Here is a 20,136-nt window from a genome sequence, read left to right as displayed (position 1 = left end):
AACTAAATGAATCATACTGTTCCAAAATAATAAGAAATGTCCTGACAGGATAGATCGAGCAATTTTACATTTCACAGTAAGGAATGTATTTCTGAAGAATTTAAAAATTTCTCAACCGCTATCAGATACATGCAAGCAAATAAATAAAATATATTGTTATGGAGAAGACGCAACAGCACTACTGCTGCCATTTTTGCCCCAGAAATAGTTTTGCTATATCCTGCATTTCTTTTAGGCCTGGTGTTTATACCTTGTGAGTTTAGAGCTGAGACTGTTAGGTGTTAATGTTATTGATATTCCTGCTTCGAGAATCTCTAGCTCCCAATGTCATTCATATAATCAGGAAGGGAGAACTGCTGCATCTTATAATTCTTTTTTTCCTCTCAGCTTGTTGCCTATTGAAGTAGCAATCTATCCGTTTCAAAAAAAAAAACTTTATTAGCCTTTACAGGTGGTCTTCAACTTAAAATTGTAATTAAACCCTGAATTTTGATCATAAGTAATGCCAGTCATTAAATTGGTCAACACATGACCAACCCAATTTTGTGACATTTTTTTCTGGCAATCATTGTTCACAATGGGTGTGTTTTCCCACAAAAATATAAATTGTGATTGTGTGACACTGCAAATGGTCATAAATGTGGGTCAGTTCATGAGTGCCCAAACTGTGATCACATGACCACAGGTAAGGAAGGAAGAGAATTTGAATTTAGGTTGTAAGTAGCTTCTTTGAGATCTACTGTAATTTAAAACAATCACTAAGTGAGGATTATCTATATTTACTACATGCTTTGAGGGTAAAATCTATCACATTTCTTGTGACAATGTTCAATTTTGGCAATTCAGTCTGCAGAAATATTGCGAGTTCAGACATCAGTTTTTAATATTTGATTAACTGAATAGTTGATCGTGTTCAGCCAACAATATATTTGCCTGATTTTATCTCATGGTTGATCACATTAAGTGGGAAGCTTTTAAATTTCTTCCTACAAGAAATATTATTCACAGATATATCATAAAATGCATCTGTGGGCTGATGATACGAGGTTCTATTTCTCTTTTTCACTGGCTTGGGTGCAATTGTTGAGCTATTGCCTCCATGCAGTAAATGGACTAGATAAAAACCCAAACACTGAAGATCAATCAGACAAGGAAAGGTTCTACCAGTGAATGGCAAATGCCCACATCAGTGGAATTCAACCTACTGTGGATAGTACTGTATTCCTCATAAAGGATCATACTTACAGCTTTGAGGTACTCCTTTATTCATTGTGAATTTTTCAGGCACAAATGGCCTCTGTGGCACAAAGCAGCTTCATTAGCTAAGGCTGATACACCAACTATAGTTACGATTGGATAATGATTCCCTCCTACTACGATCCATGCTTTGGTTAACTCTTCTTGAAGCTATGCAATATGTTATTTTGCATATATGTTATATGTTCCCTTGACCATTTGAACATTTCAGTTGGTAGAAAATGCCCCAGTGAAACATACACTAGGAAGAGACAATGCAAATACATCATGCCAATTCTATAACCTTCACTGACTGCCAATTGATTTCCAGCCACATATTTAAACTAGTTTGGGATCACACTATCTAACAGAACATTTCTTCCCATATATTTGTACTTATACAATAATACTTTTGGAGGGCATGATCCAGGCATTCTCCCATACTAAAATGTGGTAAATGAAAGGAGCTTTTTCAGTGGTAAATCCTTGTTTATGAATGCTCTCACCAGCAATAAATACTAAGCATTCCTATTCTCTTAAGACATTTAAACAAAACATTAATGATGCTATCATTTATAGTTCACATTACTATTTTACTATCTTTTACTATTTTGTTTTTAACAAAATAGTCGCCCTGAGTCCCCTTCGGGGGGAAAGGACGGCATATAAATATAATAAATGAAACAGTCTTTTATTTAATATTTTAATATATATTTTAATCAAGGATTTAAATTACTTGTTTTGTTTGAATTTAAACTTTGTTATTTTTAAAACAGTAAGAACTATACAAATGGTTTAAATCAGAGGTGGGGAACTATAACCCTTTTATGACTTGTGGACTTCAACTCCCAGAATGCCTGAGCCAGCATGGAAGTTAAAGTCTACAACTCATATAAGGGCCATAATTCCCCCACTGCTGTTTTAAATAAATAAAACATGTAAGTGTAATAACATGATTTAAATATTTCTTGAATACTAGGCCATGTGAATGAAATAACCATCTTATTAAGAAACTGGTTTTCTAGTGTTCAATTTAAAATCTTAATGTATGTCCAAAAAAGATTTTATTGCCACAATTATGGATCAGATAGTGAAGTGCAGTTCTTTGGATTCATTTCTAAAAAGTGTGGGTGAAGAGACATAGAACTTGTTTGCTTTTTCTTAAAAGTCACAGTTTTTCCTCGGCTCATGAGCCAGTACATGTTTCAACTTCAATTCGTACAAAAATATTTTTGGCATGATAAAAGCAAAACAGATTAACATCTTCAAAGGATGGAGTGCACAGGATGTTCTCTGAACTGTCACAATGATCCTGAAGGAAAACAAAAACTTATGCCTATCTAATAAATGCAGTCAGTACTAACTTTTATTGGACATTTTTGCCTTAATTGGAAGTCAAATCAACTTTTTTTTAAAAAAAGATGTATCAGTTCTCTCAATACAGCCCAGATGAAACCAAAAAATATCTAAAATATTACCTTTTATACCTTCTATAACCTGTCCTCTCAGGACCCGAAATGTCAATATATTTCTACAAAAATTATTTGAAAAAAAGTGGGGATATGCTCAGCTTCTATCGAGATCATGTCTAGTAAATTCTACAACTTTCTATTCCAGGCTTAAGAAAAGTATTATGTTATTACAGTATTGCACATGGTAGCAAATATTAAAATTGAATATATTTTCACAGAAAATTTACAAAGGTGGTATATGTTCAGGATACAGTTGTTTCTACTTTGCTTTATTATTTATTGTGCATTGCATGTAATATAAGCATTTTATGGACAATAGGAAGGCTTTCAAAAATAAACAAAATACTACTTGTATGCATTGCTTAAATATTATTTAAATCAAGAACATTATACTTTAAAAAAAATAGAATGACTGACTGTCTTTCTACTTTGATTCTGAGCTCCAAAGTATGTGAAGTATGTGTCCAAAATATGTGATATATAGGATATAATTGCTTTTCCTCAATTTTATGAATGATTTTCTGGAACATAGTTTCTGACCTTGTTCATCTTCAATAAGGCTATAATCAAAAATATCCATGAATATTGAAATATCTTTCACATGCTGTTAGGAAACATGTCAAGTTAGTAATATTAGAAATCCTCATAAGCAATCTTTTGAAGAAAAATCTATCAGTGCGATAAACATAGTTCATTAGATCTAGTAAACCCACTCTCAGCATTGGGCAATGGAAATACTTGAGTAGCAGCAAGTTGTGAAAAAATATAATCTACAGTGGGAAGAATGCACCTCTTTTTTACATAGTTGATTGAAAGAATTAGTCTACAGATTTATGAAATGAGTCACTTTTCTTCCCCAAATGGTAGTTCTCTGTGCGCTGCAGGAGAATCCAAGCAAGGGTTTAACTTCTGTTTATTTATCCAGAGACTGAGCTGAAAAGACTTTGGTCACACCTCCCTCGCTCGACTGACTCCAGTTCTCAATGAAGCGTAGACCAGAAGACTTGTAACAATGTGGAGATCAGTTGCACGTGGATGCTGGACCCAGGCCCATCGGGTGGGATTGGATTCTCTTGCAGCGCACAGAGAACTATAGTTCAGGTAAGACCAGCGAGGGTGATGGTTGCAGCTCTACAAATTTCCTTGACTGACGCCTGCGCAGCCGAAGCAGTGGTTGTGACTGCACTACAAGTTGAATGAGCCATTATGCAGCATGTTACTGGCCTGGCTTGGTGTTCATAAGCCATAGCAATGCAGGCTTTCAACCATTGACCAATTGTGGATGGAGTCACTTTCTTGCCCATGGATGCGGGCTGGAAGGAAACAAAGAGTGATTCAGTGTGCTGGACGAAAGGAATCCTTTTAGTGTATCTACAAATTGTTCTTCAGACATCTAATTTATGCCATCATTTTTTGGTAGGATGGCTGGCTCCTGAGCAGAAATTCGGTAAAATGACTGGGCCCATGAAAGCAAGAGTTCACTTTAGAAATAAAGGATGGATCTAGTCTCAGAATAACCCTGTCTGGACGAATGATGCACAGGTCCTCGTGTAAGGACAGTGCTGCCAGCTCAGAAATCCTCCTGGCTAAGATAACTGCCACTAGGAAGACCACTTTGAGGGACAGGAGTCTGAGACTTGTTTTTTAGGGGTTCGAATGGCACAGAAATGAGGGCCTGCAAAACAATAAAAAGGTCCCATGTGGGGTACCGATGTACCACTGGTGGTCTCAGATTTGCTGCTCCCTTTAGGAAACTGTGCATCATTGAATGTTGAGAAAGGAGGTGCTTGCCGTCAGAATTGTGACAAAGCGGCCACCAGTCTCCGGATATTATTGGGCGAGAGACCACTATCCAATACCTGTTGTAAAAAATTCAAGATCTCAGGTACCTACGCCGAAAGAGGGTCGATAATACCCTTGGAGCACCATCTGCAGAATGCGACCCAGGTAGCTTTGTAAATTAGTGGACGCCTGTCTCAAGGCTTGGATGGTCTGGATAACTGGTCCAGAGAAGCTATCCCTTCTAAGAATGTCCTTCTCAAGTGCCACACGGTTAACTGGAGCCACCCTGGGTCCGGGTGGACCATTACTCCCTGGCTGAGAGAGATCTTGTCCTGGGGTATCTTCCAAGGTTGCGATGTAGGTAGGCTGATCAAGTCTGCGAACCAGAGGCATCTGGGCCAGTGGGGAGTGAGTAGGAGAACCTCTGCCCTTCCACAAGTACCTTTCTGATCACCCTTGGGATGAGGGGAAGAGGAGGAAATGTGTAAAGGAGGCCCCCAGGCTATAGTCTGTAGAGGCTGCTGACTTACTCTGCTCCTGGTGTCTGGAATCTGGAGAAAAATCTTGGGAGATGAGTATTCTCTTGTTGTGCAAATAGGTCCACTGTTGGTTGGCTGAACCTCTTGGATAGATGATGGAAAATATCTGGGTGCAACCATCATTCCAAGTGGTCCACGGTAGTCCTGCTCAACTAGTCCACCTGGACATTGGCTGTGCCATTCCACTTAAATGGAGAGGACATTGGCCTCCGCCCAAAGGCCTAGCATCCTGCATCATGGCCCTGGAGTGGCTGTCCCCTTGACAGTTCACATGTGCCTTGATGGCAACATTGTCTGTCAGCAGGAGCACATACATGGCAGCCGGCTATTCTCCCCTGGAATCGACACAGGGCCATATGTGCTGCCCTGAGTTCAAGACAGTTGATGTTGTTCCTCAACTCTGCTGCAACCACTATCCCTGTGTTATCTGAGTTTGGAGATGAGCACCCCAGCTGAATACACTTGCATCGGAAGTCACCGTCACGCGGCTGGGTTCTTTGAAGACACAACCCTTTTCCATGGTTGAGAAAGTCCACCAGAGAAGTGACCGACATACTCTTGAAGGCATTCACACTTTGGAGTTGGAGTTGCTTCTTCCTGATCTTTGATATGGCAACAGGAACCATTGCAATGGTAGGGCGTGCAATCGTGCCCATGGTTCAACTGATATACACGAAATCATCTTTCCCAACAGGTGGGAGAGAAGGATCGTGGTAGTGATTGCTGTAACCAGATCGAGGCCACTAGTCCCCATATGCTGAAACGTCGATCCTGGGAGAACGAGACTGTGCACAATGTTGTATCTATTACTGCCCCCAAGTGAAGAAGACTGGTAATGAGGATCAGATGACTCTTTTCTATGTTCACAGAGAATCCAAGTGCTTGCAAAGTTTGCATCGTGATGCACAGGTCCTGCTGCACTTGAAGTGGGGGGGGGAACGACTGGATGAGGATGTTGCCCAGGTGACATTGCATGCACATTGGGCATGATCTGAGGTGCTCTGCAATTGCTGCCAGTATCTTCGTGAAGATCCTGGGGGCTGATGACAGGCCACATGGCAGGGCCCTGTATTGGTAGTGGTGCTCTGCATAACAAAACCTCAGGAACCTTTGGTGGGATAGACAGATGGGGATATGTAGGTAGGCCTCCTTGAGATCTATGGATGTTAGGACATCTCCCTCCCTCCTGAATGGATTGTAGGGACTGCATTATGAAGCGTTTGTGTGTCATATGGACTTTGAGCCATTTGAGATCTAGGATGGCTCTCCACCCCCCACCTCCATGCTCTTTGGAACAAGGAAAAGTATCCAGTAAAAACCTGATCTGCCAGGACCAACTCGACTGCCTTGATCTCTAATAGATTTCCATGAGTTTCCTTTTTAAGGGGCATCTTGGACTGAGCAGCTAATGAAATGCTATGGGGAAAGGGGACAAAAATTCTAGCGTGAAGCCCAGCCTCACCGTTTGCAGAACCCATGCATTTGTGGTGGTGTTTTCTCCACTGACTGGTGAAGAACTGCAAATGACCACCAATGAGCAGGTTGTGTTGGAAGTCACTTTGCTCTACAGAAAGGTCTGTTGCCAGACTCTCAGAAAGGCATTTTAGCAAGAAGAAGGCGGGGCTTAGCAGTGAGAAGACGGACTTTCAGGATCTCCCTGAATCTCCTTCTATTCCGAAACATCTGGATGGTCCCTTTTTGGACTCAAGCTGTCCCGGAGAGACAGTCAAAGGTAGGGGGAGACCCAGTGGTCCCAGAGACGTTCGCAAAGTCTCTGGGGACCTGGAAAAACCTACTTTGCCAGTGACTTTCGGATTAGCCACAAGGCTAAGTGAAACTGCAGGCAGACCTAAAGAAAGAGAAAGTTTTTTCAGCTGGTAAGAATATTTTATTATTTAGAGAGAACGGACCGCCTAAAAATTTAAACTAACTTAAATTAAAGAACAGAAGAATCTAGCGGTGATTGTGATCCTTTTAATGGCTTCGGACGGTGGTTTTAAATGTTATTCACATGGATAATGGATAGATTACTCCAACATCTCCTCTGATCTTCCGCAAACGGGATATTAATTAATATCTCTATTAATATTTATGTAAATAAAGTTAATCTTATCCCAAAGTCTTACAACTTGTAATCAAAATATGGACGTGAAAATTCACTGGTAAGTAATACAATTGTTAAGTAAGGCATCATTTGATTATCCCCAATTTTATGACTGTTTCTTCCTACAGCTTCACACTGTTCTCTTAGAGCTTCTTGGACAGCTGGGACATATGCATTGCACTGTTGTGACTTCTTGGGGTTTAATGCTTTTGTACTATGCTACCATAGCTGTGGAGTCCAAAGTGCTCATGGCTAACTCAGAGACTTGTTGCAGTCCCAGAGCTATAGCAAACCAAGAAGTTCCTGAGCTGCAAGATGGCAAGCAGCTGCAAAGCCTTATGGTTCTGCAGCAGCTTTGTGCCGCCCCCCCACGGCAAGATGAAGCCAAAAGTGCAAGAGGCGGGAAGATAGCAGGTTTAGGGACCTGGAGGCAGTCCCTTACATTACCAAGGCTGAGAGGTAGGAGGGGGCTAAGCCTGGAATAACTTGGATTGGCCAGATTGCCAGCTTTCTCTCTTGACTCCCAATATTACTGTCTAATAAGAAGAATATTCAAATTATTCTGAATATAACAGCCTCAATTAAAATTTTGCTGCTGTCAGTGCTTGATACAATTCATCTGTGAGGTGTCTAGCATAAAACAACAATAAATACTTAACCATCTGTTTCAACTGTTTAAAGTTGGAATCTCTAAGCCTTTTTTTGCTGAAGCAAAAGAAAAAAGGAATCCATTAATAAATGCCTTAAACTTGTCCCATAAAATTAACATCTTAGTTGAATCTAACTGATTTTTAAAAAAGAATAAATCTACTTGTCCAGAAAAAGAAATTATCTTAGACTTGGAGTCTAATGACAGAACTATTCATGTACCATCTAAAGTTAACTAAGTGATAATAATTTCCCAAACCAGAATAAGTACAACTTGAAATTGCAAGAGAACCTATAAAGGAATCCATAATGTGATGTAGCATAGGAAAAGAAATAAAAATCTAAATTGATGTAGTCTAAAACAGTTTTGATGTCTACATGAACAAAATATACTACCTACGCTTTTGATTTTACAAAATGTCAATTTGCTTCATTTGAATTCCAATATATATGCTTACAATATCTTCCAATTCTGAAAAAAGCAAGATGTGTTTTTCATTTGAATACAAATGAAAATCTTAAATTTCATTATAAATGGCCATACATATAAGGTACTGAAACATGCAGACTTTTGAAAATGTTTATGAAATGTTTCAGAACAACTTAATAAGACTTGGGTGAACCTATGTTAAATATCAAGAAATAAAATATCATTTATTCTCACAATATTCATACCCATCAATTAAGATTGCTAATATAGCTACGCCATTTGTTTGTTTAAATATCCACCTATAACTTTATTCAATCCTTTGAAAAAGATGGAATATCTGAAAAAGATTTGCTAAAATCTTTATTTCTTGTATCATAATGAGATCAGACTATAACTTTTTTCAACCTATCGTAAATTTAACCTTTATTTTTAAAAAATCTAAATCTGTTATATTCCAAACAGCTGCCCCGCAAGTGCTCATGGCTGTCATGGAAAACTGTAACTGAGAACTGTGCAGGTCTTGATTAAAAAAACAAAATGTTAATGTGAGTAGCTAAACAGGGTGCAGCTGCTCTGTTTCAATGAACAGCCATCACTTCTCCATTCAGCTGTGAAGAATGGCACAGACTATAAATTGTTCTCTGTGCATAGGTTCTGTGCTATGAACAAACTAAACTACTTTCAATTCTCAAAACCATATATTTCTATTTTGACATCCATCCATCCATCCATCCATCCATCCATAAAATGCTTTGATTATTTACAGCTTCCAGTTTAGGCTATAGACTACATGCATACAGAGAGCAAAATATTGATCTTTTGTAAAATCAGAACACAGTCAAAATGAAGTTAATAAAATAAAAATACTATGTACCAGTATATATGTCACTACACCAGACAGTCATTAAGATAAAATTTTAACTTCATGCATTGAATCCACAAAAAAAACCACATTAAAATTTCTAATAAACTAGAGCAGCAATGGCGAACCTTTTTTGGCTCGCGTGCCGTAAGTGGCGGGAGTGGGGGAGTCGTGTGCAGGCGTGCTGCACCCATAATGCAATGCGCCACCTCCCGTGCGCATGCGCACACTACAGGCGCTCCCCCCATTTTTTGCATGCTTTTTGCACCCTCCCCAGGTTCCAGAGGCTTTATAGGAGCCTGGGGAGGACAAAAACAGCCTCCCCGCCCCTCCCAGAAGCCCTCTGGAGGTTTCAGGGACCTTCAGGAGGCTTCCCTGAAGCCTCCGGAGCAGTCAAAACGACCCTCCAAGCAAACCGGAAGTCACTTCCAGTTTGCTCGGAGGGTCATTTTGAGCACTCCAAAGGCTTCAGGGACCTTCAGAAGGCTTCCCTGAAGCCTCGGGAGCAGTCAAAACGAACCTCCGAGCAAACCGGAAGTCCGTTCCCGAACTTCCAGTTTGTCCATAGGGCTGATTTTTTGCGCTCTGGAGGCTTCAGGGAAGCTCATAAAGCCTCCAGAGGGCCTCCAGGGGTGGGGTGGGGGTAGGAGGCTCTTTTCACCCTCCCCAGGTTCCTATAAAGCCTGGGGAGGGTGAAAAATGGCTTTAAAAAAGGGTGAACTCAGCTGGCCAGCGCCTCATGTGTCCTGACAAATGGTTCCGCGTGCCACCTGTGGCACGCATGTCTTAGGTCCACCATCACTGAACTATAGCATTTAGCATAAGTTGACTGCCTGAAAAACTGCTAATTTTCCTAAAGGTATAAGAGTAATATAAAACCCCAAAACTGAAGACAGTTATGCTTGAAATGAAAGCCACTGTGCTGTAGTGATTATGATGCTGGAGTTGGCCTAGGAGACCCAAGGGCTTTTTGTCTTTTTTTTTATTTATTTACCACTAGGGATAGAATCTTATTTCTGAACAGTTTTTGCTACCATGGACATAAACAATTGATGAACCTTGTTCTAATAAACAGCCAGTTTGATATAGTAAAGAATAGAAATGGGGAGATTGTGAATACCAGTCCCTTCTTAGACACAAAGTCAGCTGGGTAAATTTAGGCCAGTCACTCTTATCACTAAAGGAAAAAATGTAGAAAAATTAAAATATTTTTTTAAGTTTTTACGGATTATTATGTTTATACTAAGATACCTAATTATTATTCTTACTATGAAACTTATTCATGGAAGATTTATCATATAAAAACTGTTTCTTTATCTTTCTAACACTTTCTTTAATATCTTAACATAACAATTTTGATTAACTCTAATTTTTGTGGCATCATGTTTAAATATTTTAGTCTGCACATCATCATATATTTAATTCTTAATCAGACTAAGCAAATGAAACAATCCCTCTATAGAAACGTGGCACGACAAAACCGCGCTCGTCAAAATAGCGGTGATAAAATCGCGTCGCTAAAGCCACGACGTCATCACCGCACGTCATCACCGCCGCAGCAACAGCGCGGCAACAGAAGGGCGCTTTAAAATGGCGCTGCAGCAGAAAGCTGATTTCAATTAAGGTAAGGGTTAGGATTAGGTTTAGGGGTTTGTTTTAGGGTTTGTTTTAGGGTTAGGTTTAGGGTTAGGTTTAGGGTACTGAGTGCTTGGGAATGCGCGGATTTGCCCTCCGCGATTATGTCATCGCGGTAGGGTCGCGTTTTTCCTTAGTGCTTCGAATGGCGCGAATTAGTCTTCACGCTTATGTCTCTGCGGATAAGGGCTTCGCGGAGTTGTGGTGGAACCCTATAGAAACACTGGCTGGAACTCAGAAAACTTCATTAAGCGCATTCGAATCCTGGATGTGGTTTGTGAGATTTAAAAAATAATAATTTTTCTTTTAAATAGTAAAGTCCACATGTCACTCCAAAATATTTTTTAAAACAGTCTCTCTCTCTCTCTCTCTCTCTCTCTCTCTCTCTCTCTCTCTCTGTGTGTGTTTGTGTGTGTGTGTGTGTGTGTTCCAGCATAACTCTGAAAAGCCTCGAGCAATTTCAACCAAACTTGGTACACAGAGAATTACTTTCTGGAAAAAAATACTTTAGGGGTAAGACAACCCTAACACCCCTCAGTGTGTGTGTTCTGTTAAGATACAGCCTGTTGTGTCTTAAAATGGCTTCTGTCTTAAAATCAGGTGTGAAATCCTCCCGGATTGTCCTGATTCAGCCAAACCGATAGGGACAATTGTCCTTAATTCTGCAAACTGGTAATAAAATAAAAGCTTCCAAGGATCACGTGGCTCAGTTGTGAGCTGCCCGATTGTTGAAAACTTTCCCCCCGCTTTTTAAAGCATTTTTTTCCTGCTGGTTCGGGCGAACCGGGAGGGAAAAAATGCTTTAAAAAGAAAAGGAAAAAAAAAAAGAGCTTCTGACAATCATGCGGCTCACAGTTAAACCACATGATCATTGGAACCTTTCTTTTTTCACTTTTTAAAGTTTTTTTTCCTGCCTATTCACTTGAACTGGAAGGGAAAAAATGCTTTAAAGTGAAAAAAAGTTGGTCACACCCATCCAGTCACATGAGACCCCCACAAGCCACGCCCCCAAAAATTTTAATTTCAACATTGCTTAAAATGGCTTCTACTGTACAGCACAGTGAAGTTGCCAAGGTAATGACTTCACAATACTCACAAGGATGCTCCCTCTTGTAAGGGGGAAAATCCAACATTAGAAATTAAATTTCTGGTGGCACAGGGAAAACATTTTTAATTAATTTAACTGTCACCGAAATCAGGGCTCAGGGAGAAGTTGCTCTTACCATTACCTCTTCAGGAACTGTGGTGACATTAATGGAAGGAGGGAGGACAGCCCATTTATGTTGCCACTTGAAATCGCCATTCCTGTCTAATACAGGATTGGGATAAATAAATATCCAGGCAATGCCGGGTTATCAGCTAGTAGGTTGATAAAAAATTTATTCAGAAATATTGTTTGAGGATATAAAAAATCCTTTGGAAATACAGAAGTACAAATGGTATATATTTATTATTATTTTAAAAATAAATCAGAATATGAACATATGTTCCTGTTTATATACTGTATATTCACAAATTTTCCATCAAAGAAAGAACATACATGGAAAAAGAGATGAGCTCAAACGGTAAATCCAAAAAGCAACTAGAATATCTGCAAATAGCAGCATAAACTCAGAGTTTTTAGTGACTAATTGCTCTAGATTCAAGAATTTTCTATGCATAGAAAACACTGAAGAAATTAAGAGAAACTCTTTTACAGACTTTGTTACAGTTACTTGCTTGCTAATTCACAAAATACACTAACTTCAACCAAACATGTGCATATCACTGTTTCTACAGAAGTAATTTAGGGGAGATGAAAATTGCCCCCCAAATCAGAAAAGAGCCCATGGGAAATAGAAGAACAGACAAGAGTAGGAAGAAACAGCAATCTCCAACAAATACATTTATTGTAAAGGGAACTGAATGTCTTTGCAGATGCTTCAAAAAGTGGAATAGTCTTTGAGATATTAAACTTTAAGAGCCAAAATAAAATAACATTTTGTACTAGTTAACTCTCTCTTATTTGAAGGATATATATAGGGTTTGTTTACAGAGAAAATTCTTTCCATAGTGACAAAGATTGCTTCAGATCTAGTTATATATTTATGGAATTCATAATCCATCTGAACCTGGGTGATTTAAAAAGATAGAATAAAATACAACAATATAAAATATAAAAAGTGCAGGTAGTCCTCAACTTATATTTGAGCCTGGAATTATGGTCATTAGATGTTGCAGTTGTTACCATTGAAAATGACAATCAACTGTCAGCCACTTCAGGTAGGCTTAAACTTACAGTTAACAAACGAAGTCTCGGCACAGGGGTTCTTGTGGATAGGCAAGGCCTGGCACAGATCGCGAACAAATTGTTCAGGGTATTTCAGTGGAAAGGAAACATAATCTATAGAGATTCTCAGTCATCCAAGGTCATGGTTGTCCCAAAGGTGCTTTTTTCAAGCGGCAACTGGACTTTCTTGTTTTTTTCTTTGAAGATATTTCGCTTCTCATCTAAGAAGCTTCTTCAGCTCTGACAGGATTCCATTCCACACTATCCTGTGCTGAACTGAAGAAGCTTTGTTGATGAGAAGCGAAACATCTTAAAAAAAAAAAGTCCAGTTGCCTCCTGAAAAAAGCACCCTTGGGATAAGGAGTATGAAAGAAGCTAGAGCCTCCACAGAAATTAAAAGTTCCACCTGCTCCAGTCCAGTCTCACCCTGGGACAGGCAGATAGAGAAGGCAGGGAGCAGGCAGGCCACAAGGATGGAGCAGCCATTGTAGAATCCTAGCAACAGCTACTCTACCAATGGCTTCCCCTCACTTTCCCCACTGTAGCAGTGCTCACTCCAGCCTTTGCCTGTGGGGAAGGGTTTAAGGGTTTAAGGGTTCATTAAACTTGTATGCTGCCCTATTCCCAGAGGGACTCAGGGCGGCTAACAAACCAAGGGGAAGGGAACAATACAAGAACAAACAAAACGAGAAACAAATTACAAAGAACAGTTAAAAAAAACTCACAACAGTCACAACAATTCGAGTGGGGCTGGGAACTCATCAGCCCCAGGCTCGCCGGAACAGCCAGGTCTTGACGGCTTTGCGGAAAGCCTGAAGGGTGGTGAGGGTCTGAATCTCTACGGGGAGGTCGTTCCAGAGGGCCGGAGCAGCCACAGAGAAGGCTCTCCTCCGAGTAGTCGACAGTCGACATTGGCCGGCGGATGGAATTCAGAGGAGGCCTAATCTGTGGGATCTAATAGGTCTTTGTGAGGTAATTGGCAGGAGGCGGTCTCTCAAGTACCCAGGTCCGATACCATGTAGAGCTTAATAAGTAACGACTAGCACCTTGAAGCGCGTCCGGAGACCAATAGGCAGCCAGTGCAGCTCGCGGAGGATAGGTGTAAGGTGGGTGAACCGAGGTGCACCCACAATCGCTCGAGCTGCTGCATTCTGGACAAGCTGAACTCTCCGAATGCTCTTCAAGGGCTGCCCCATGTACAGCACATTACAGTAGTCCAGTCTTGAGGTCACAAGGGCGTGAGTGACTGTTCTGAGAGCCTCCCGGTTCAGGTAGGGACGCAATTGGTGCACCAGGCGAACCTGGGCAAATGTCCCCCTAGTCACAGCCGACAAATGGTGTTCTAAAGTCAGCTGTGGATCCAGGAGGACTCCCAAATTGCGAACCCTGCCTGAGGGGCGTATAATTTCACCCCCCAGCCTGAGAGTTGGAAAAAGAAGGCCAATTAGTGGGAGGGAAAAACACAAGCCACTCGGTCTTGTCGGGATTGAGTGCAGGTTTGTTTACACCCATCCAGACCCTAACAGCCTCCAGGCACTGGCACAACGCGTCCACCGCTTCACTGAGTTGGCACGGGGCGGACAGATACAACTGTGTATCATCCGCGTATTGGTGGTATTTTATCCCGTGCCACCAAATGATCTCACCCAGTGGCTTCATGTAGATGTTAAACAGAAGGGGGGACAGGATCGAACCCTGCAGCACCCCATACTTAAGGGGTCTGGGGGCGACCTCTGCCCGCCAACCAACATTGACTGCAACCTGTCCGAGAGGTAGGAGAACCACCGAAGAACGGTACCTCCCACCCCCACCTCTCGTAACCGTCGCAGAAGGATACCATGGTCGATGGTATCGAAGGCCGCTGAGAGGTCAAGGAGCACTAGGACGGATGCATGACCCCTGTCCCTGGCTCGCCAGAGATCATCGGTCAGTGCAACCAAAGCAGTTTCTGTGCTGTAGCCAGGCCTGAATCCGGACTGAAAGGAGTCTAGATAATCGGTTTCATCCAAGGACCGCCGGAGCTGGGACGCCACCACTTTCTCAACAACCTTCCCAACAAAGGGAAGGTTGGAGACTGGACGATAGTTACTTAGAATGGCTGGATCCAAAGACGGCTTCTTCAGGAGGGGTCTCACCACTGCCGCCTTTAGGGGGTGTGGGAAGAACCCCTCCCGAAGAGAGGCGGTAACTATCGTCTGAATCCAGCCCCGTGTCTCCTCCCTGCTGTTCACGACCAGCCAGGAGGGGCACGGGTCCAGCACACAAGTGGAGGCACTCACTGCTCCCATGGCCTTGTCCACTTTCTCAGGTGTAACAAGTTGAAAATCAATCCATAAATTCCGCTCAAGACCCTCCCCCGGTACCTCGGCTGGCTCTGAGCAATTGGAGCCCAGGTCTGCCCGAAGCCGAGCAACTTTATCCGCGAGAAATTGGACAAACTCCTCAGCTCTACTTTGTAAAGGGTTACCCGCATTCCTCCCTTTCAGGAGGGAACGGGTTATTCTGAACAAGGCGGCTGGGTGCGACTCAGCGGATGCAATCAGAGAGGCAAAATATGTGTTTTTTGAAGTCCGAATTGCCAGAAGGTAAGCTCTGATGCAAGCTTTCAACAGTGCTCGGTCTGACTCGGACTTACTGGCTCTCCAGCGGCGCTCTAGGCGTCTCTTTTGGCGTTTCATCTCCCGGAGTTCCTCAGTGAACCAAGGAGCCCTCATGGATCCACTGCCTCGGAGAGGCCATAAAGGCGCAATCCGGTTAAGAGCCTCTGCCGCCGCTGAGTTCCAAGCAGCGACCAAGGCCTCCACCAGACTGCGGATGAGAGTATCAGGTATAACACCAAGTGCCGTCTGAAAGCCCAAAGGGTCCATAAGGCGCCTGGGGTGGAACCACCTAATCGGTTCCTCCTCCCTACAGTGGGGGATTGGCCTCCGAAAATCAAGCCTCAGTAGGCAGTGGTCTGACCATGACAGGGGCAAGATCTCACTACCCCTCAAACCAAGATCACAATTCCACTGCTCCGAGAGAAATACGAGGTCGAGCATGTGACCCGCCGAATGAGTCGGACCCCGAATTACTTGGGTCAAGCCCATGGCTGTCATGGAAGCCATGAACTCCTGAGCTCCATCATTGTGCTCGCTGAGTGAAGGGAAATTGAAATCCCCCAGCACCATAAGCCTGGGGAACTCAACTGCCAGCTCGGCTATTGACCCGAGGAGCGAGGGGAGAGCTGTTGCAACGCTGTTGGGAGGCAGGTACGTTAGCAACAAGCCCACTTGACCCTCAAGGTCCAGCTTCATCAGTAAGGACTCACACCCAACAAGCTCCGGAGCAGGAATCCTACGAGGAACTAGAGACCCTCGGATAACAATGGCCACTCCCCCACCCCTTCCCTGGGGTCGCGGCTCGTGCAGCACCTGAAATCCCTCTGGGCACATCTCAGTGAGGGGGACTCCTCCCTCCGGGCCCAGCCAGGTTTCAGTAATACATGCCAGGTCTGCCCCCTCGTCTAAAATTAGGTCCCGGACGAGGGGAGCCTTGTGAACCACTGACCTGGCATTTAGCAACAGCAGCCTGAGACCAGGGTCCTAACTACTCCTGCCATCTGGCCTTGGAGTGGAACTAATAGGGCTGGAAGGAGGGATCTCTGTGATGTAGCAAACCCTCATTCCCCGGTAATGGCTAGTCCTAAAGTCCCTGCCATATCTGCCCCTCCCTGTCATGACCGCAATGTTCCAGCCCACTCCCATGTCCATGGTCCCCCTACCCTCTCCCATTGCCACCACATTCCCCAGCAGGCCCTTCGACACAGACATCCTGAGGACGGGCTTAGGCCTAGGCCCCCCTGACACTTCTGCAAAGCACTCAGTGCAGGAGGTACCCGGCTGTTGTCCCGGCCTACTCACACATACACAAACATACTATCAGTCAATCACCACAGACAAGTTAAAAACAGGGAACCAGTGATGGGGATGGGATAAGTGATGGGAGCCGCTACAGTGTCACTGTGGTTAGTCAGAAGAACTAATGACTGTAGGGGCACTGTAGCAGCCATTACTCTGAAACCAGGTTGCAAGTAGTTTTAGGGGGTGGGTTTATTGTCACTTTTACCAGTCATTCAGTGACCAGTTAAATCAAGGAGTACTGGTACATCAAACTGGCTCTCAAACTATAGGTGGTTGTAATAAAATTAGCTCACCTTTATTCATCTAATAGGAGCTGAGGTGGTGCAGTGGTTAGAGTGCAGTACTGCAGGCCACTTCAGCTGACTGTTATCAGCAGTTCAGCGGTTCAAATCTCACCGGCTCAAGGTTGACTTAGCCTTCCATCCTTTCGAGGTGGATGAAATGAGGACCCAGACTTTGGGGGCAATATGCTGACTCTGTAAACTGCTTAGAGAGGGCTGAAAGCCCTATGAAGCGGTATATAAGTCTAACTGCTATTGCTATCTTTTTATTACTATAACAGTATTATCAACATTATTTCAATCTTTTACCAAATGTAACTGATGAATATAACAACATAATGCGTCTAAATATGCAGTGTCCTTCTTGGGAAAGGCAGGCTTCTTGTTTCTATTTTGGAGGGACCAAATTTTTTTAACAGTGAGATTTTAGATATGGAATGTTGAGAATCACTTAAGTCTGATTTGACTGAACTAACTCAGGCACTGTGGTTTGTAAAACAATTGTTTATAATTAGTTTTCATCAAGCCAGCAAATAGTGTTAATATCAATAAACCACAATTAAATGAACAACTTCTTAGCAAGATTTGCAAATTGTTGCAAATTGGGAATGATTTTACACATAGCCTTAGCAAGTATTTTTAAAGGTAAAAGTAAAGATTTCTCCTGTTCAGTCATGTCCAACTCTATGGGGTGGTGTTTGTCTCTCATTTCTTAGCTCGGGGAATCAGTGTTGTCTGAAGACATCTGTGGTCATGTGGCCAGCATGACTGTACGCTGAGGCTAAAGGAACGCTATTACCTTCCCACTGAAGTGGTACCTGTTTATCTATTTGCATTTGCATGTTATGAACTGTTAGGTGGGCAGGAGCTGTGGTAATGATAGAGCTAACCCCATCATGCAGTGCTCTGGTCTTAAACCTGGTCTGTCGGCTTTCCAGCTGATAAGATCAGTGTTTTTAAATATTGAGCCATTTTGTATCTACTTATAATGGAAGAAAAATGCATTTTGAGTTTATGTATTCTTTTTATATGTACAGAGTCTTTACATGTGGGCACCCAGTACATGTAAATAAATACCTGTAGACTAAAATGACTATCAATGGAAATATAAACCAGTGGAAATATAAACCAAACATAGTTGTGTGAAGTTGTCTACTGATATAATAGTTCATATCAATAAGCTCTATATCATATTTAAAATATTACATGAGGTGAGCAAAGACATGAACATTTCAATACTTCTTGGCCTTATTATATATGTAAGATAAGGTCCATATGCAAATTACTCTGAGCAATGTTTCTTTGGTTTTTCACCTAAATACACTTAAAACATTTATCAAGCTCTCCTCAACCAGAGCTTAGCAGTAAATCATAAATTTGCTGACTTTACACAGATAAACTCATTTCCTAAGCTAGGGCTTGGCTGAAATCTTGCAAATACTGTTTGGCTAGGAAAGAATCCTTATTGAAGATGTAAAGGAGGCCAAATAAAACAGCTAATTGCCCTCTGCCAAAATGAGAATATTAAGTACCTCATACATTCAAATCTGATCAAATATGCAGCTTTTTCTTTCCTACAATTTAATGGACTCTATACAACGTTGTTTTTTGTTTACAGACCATCTTTATTATTTTATAAATAAGGCAGCAATCACACCCAATACTCCTTCCTCCCCCTATTTTTCCATACAGCAACATCCCTGGGACAAGAGTCAGGTTAAGAGAGAGTGACTGGACAAAAATCACGTACTGACTTTTATGCTTCAAATGGGATTAGAGCTCATGGTTTCTACTGGGCAACTTAACCATTAGGTTAAACTGGTTCCAGCCTGAGGACACTGGGTCTTTGCTTACCACAATAATTATAATACAATAAAATCATAGGTCATTAATACAATATGTAATAGAAATAGTGACATGGATTTACCTCACACTAAATCATGGATTCTTATATTATCTTAACATAAACCATGGCTAAATTAATAGATCATGCTAAGTCAAAATCAAAGATGCCATATTATGGCTTAGTGTAGTATATTAATCACTTTATTTTCTTAATTGCAGGCTTTTTAAGAAAATTATCCATAACAACGATTACTAAAATTCACATGGAACAGAGGAATCAGGTAATATAGAATATTTTCAATAGAAACTTATTAATATTATTCTTAATATACATCTATAATACTGCTTCAAGAATAACTTTGAAATTATAAATTTCCAAATTTAATTAGTATGAACAGAACTTGCAAATATTTCTTTTTTTTCTACATACAAAAGTTCTATAACTATAATTGATAACTTTCACTACTCAACTTCTAAAGGGTATTTTATTCACTTTCAACTCTTATTTCCCATTTTTTGCTCAAGGATGATAATACTTCATCTTTTTTTATAGCAACATTTCTGCCAGCCAGTACAACAACAGAAACATCACATTTTCCTTCTACAGTACTAATGGTTTAGAGTGAATGGGTAATGAAGCATGAGAGAGGAAGGCAGCAGCAATGTATATGGTTTGATAGAAGCCTTCACAGCAGTATGTCTAGCAGCCTACTTGGTAAACTATGAAAAATATTTTACTATAAAGAAATTAAAGTTATTGTCATTATCTGGGCTGCAGTGGGAGCTTATGTGTGTCATTCTGTTCTTTATTTTAACAGTTAATAATGCAAAGGTATCTTTACAAAAACATATTGTTAATGCTGTCTAGAGGTACAAATGCAAAAAGTAGTAGTCAAATTGTGATTACTTGATGATTAATGGTGTTTCACATGTGATCTGCTCAGAAACGGCATTTTGCATATTGCTGCAACCATATATTTTGTTTTTATGGTAAGGTGGAATTGCCATTAAAAAAGTGATACAAAGGATAAGTTGCACATCTTCCTGGATCAGGAAGCTTTACCCACAAGTACCGTTTTTTGGAGTATAAATAAGACACATCTTTTTTCCTCAAAAAAGAGGCTGAAAGTC

General features: G+C 41.4%; 1 protein-coding gene across 2 annotated transcripts in view; it reads right to left on the bottom strand.

The window, feature by feature from the left end:
• UMAD1 (UBAP1-MVB12-associated (UMA) domain containing 1) overlaps positions 1 to 20,136 on the bottom strand; it is a 44,337-nt gene that overhangs the window by 7,540 nt on the left and 16,661 nt on the right. The window lies entirely within an intron of this gene.

Source organism: Thamnophis elegans, chromosome Z (assembly GCF_009769535.1).
Source record: "Thamnophis elegans isolate rThaEle1 chromosome Z, rThaEle1.pri, whole genome shotgun sequence".
Taxonomy (NCBI): domain Eukaryota; kingdom Metazoa; phylum Chordata; class Lepidosauria; order Squamata; family Colubridae; genus Thamnophis; species Thamnophis elegans.
This window is presented reverse-complemented; position numbering and strand designations above follow the sequence as displayed.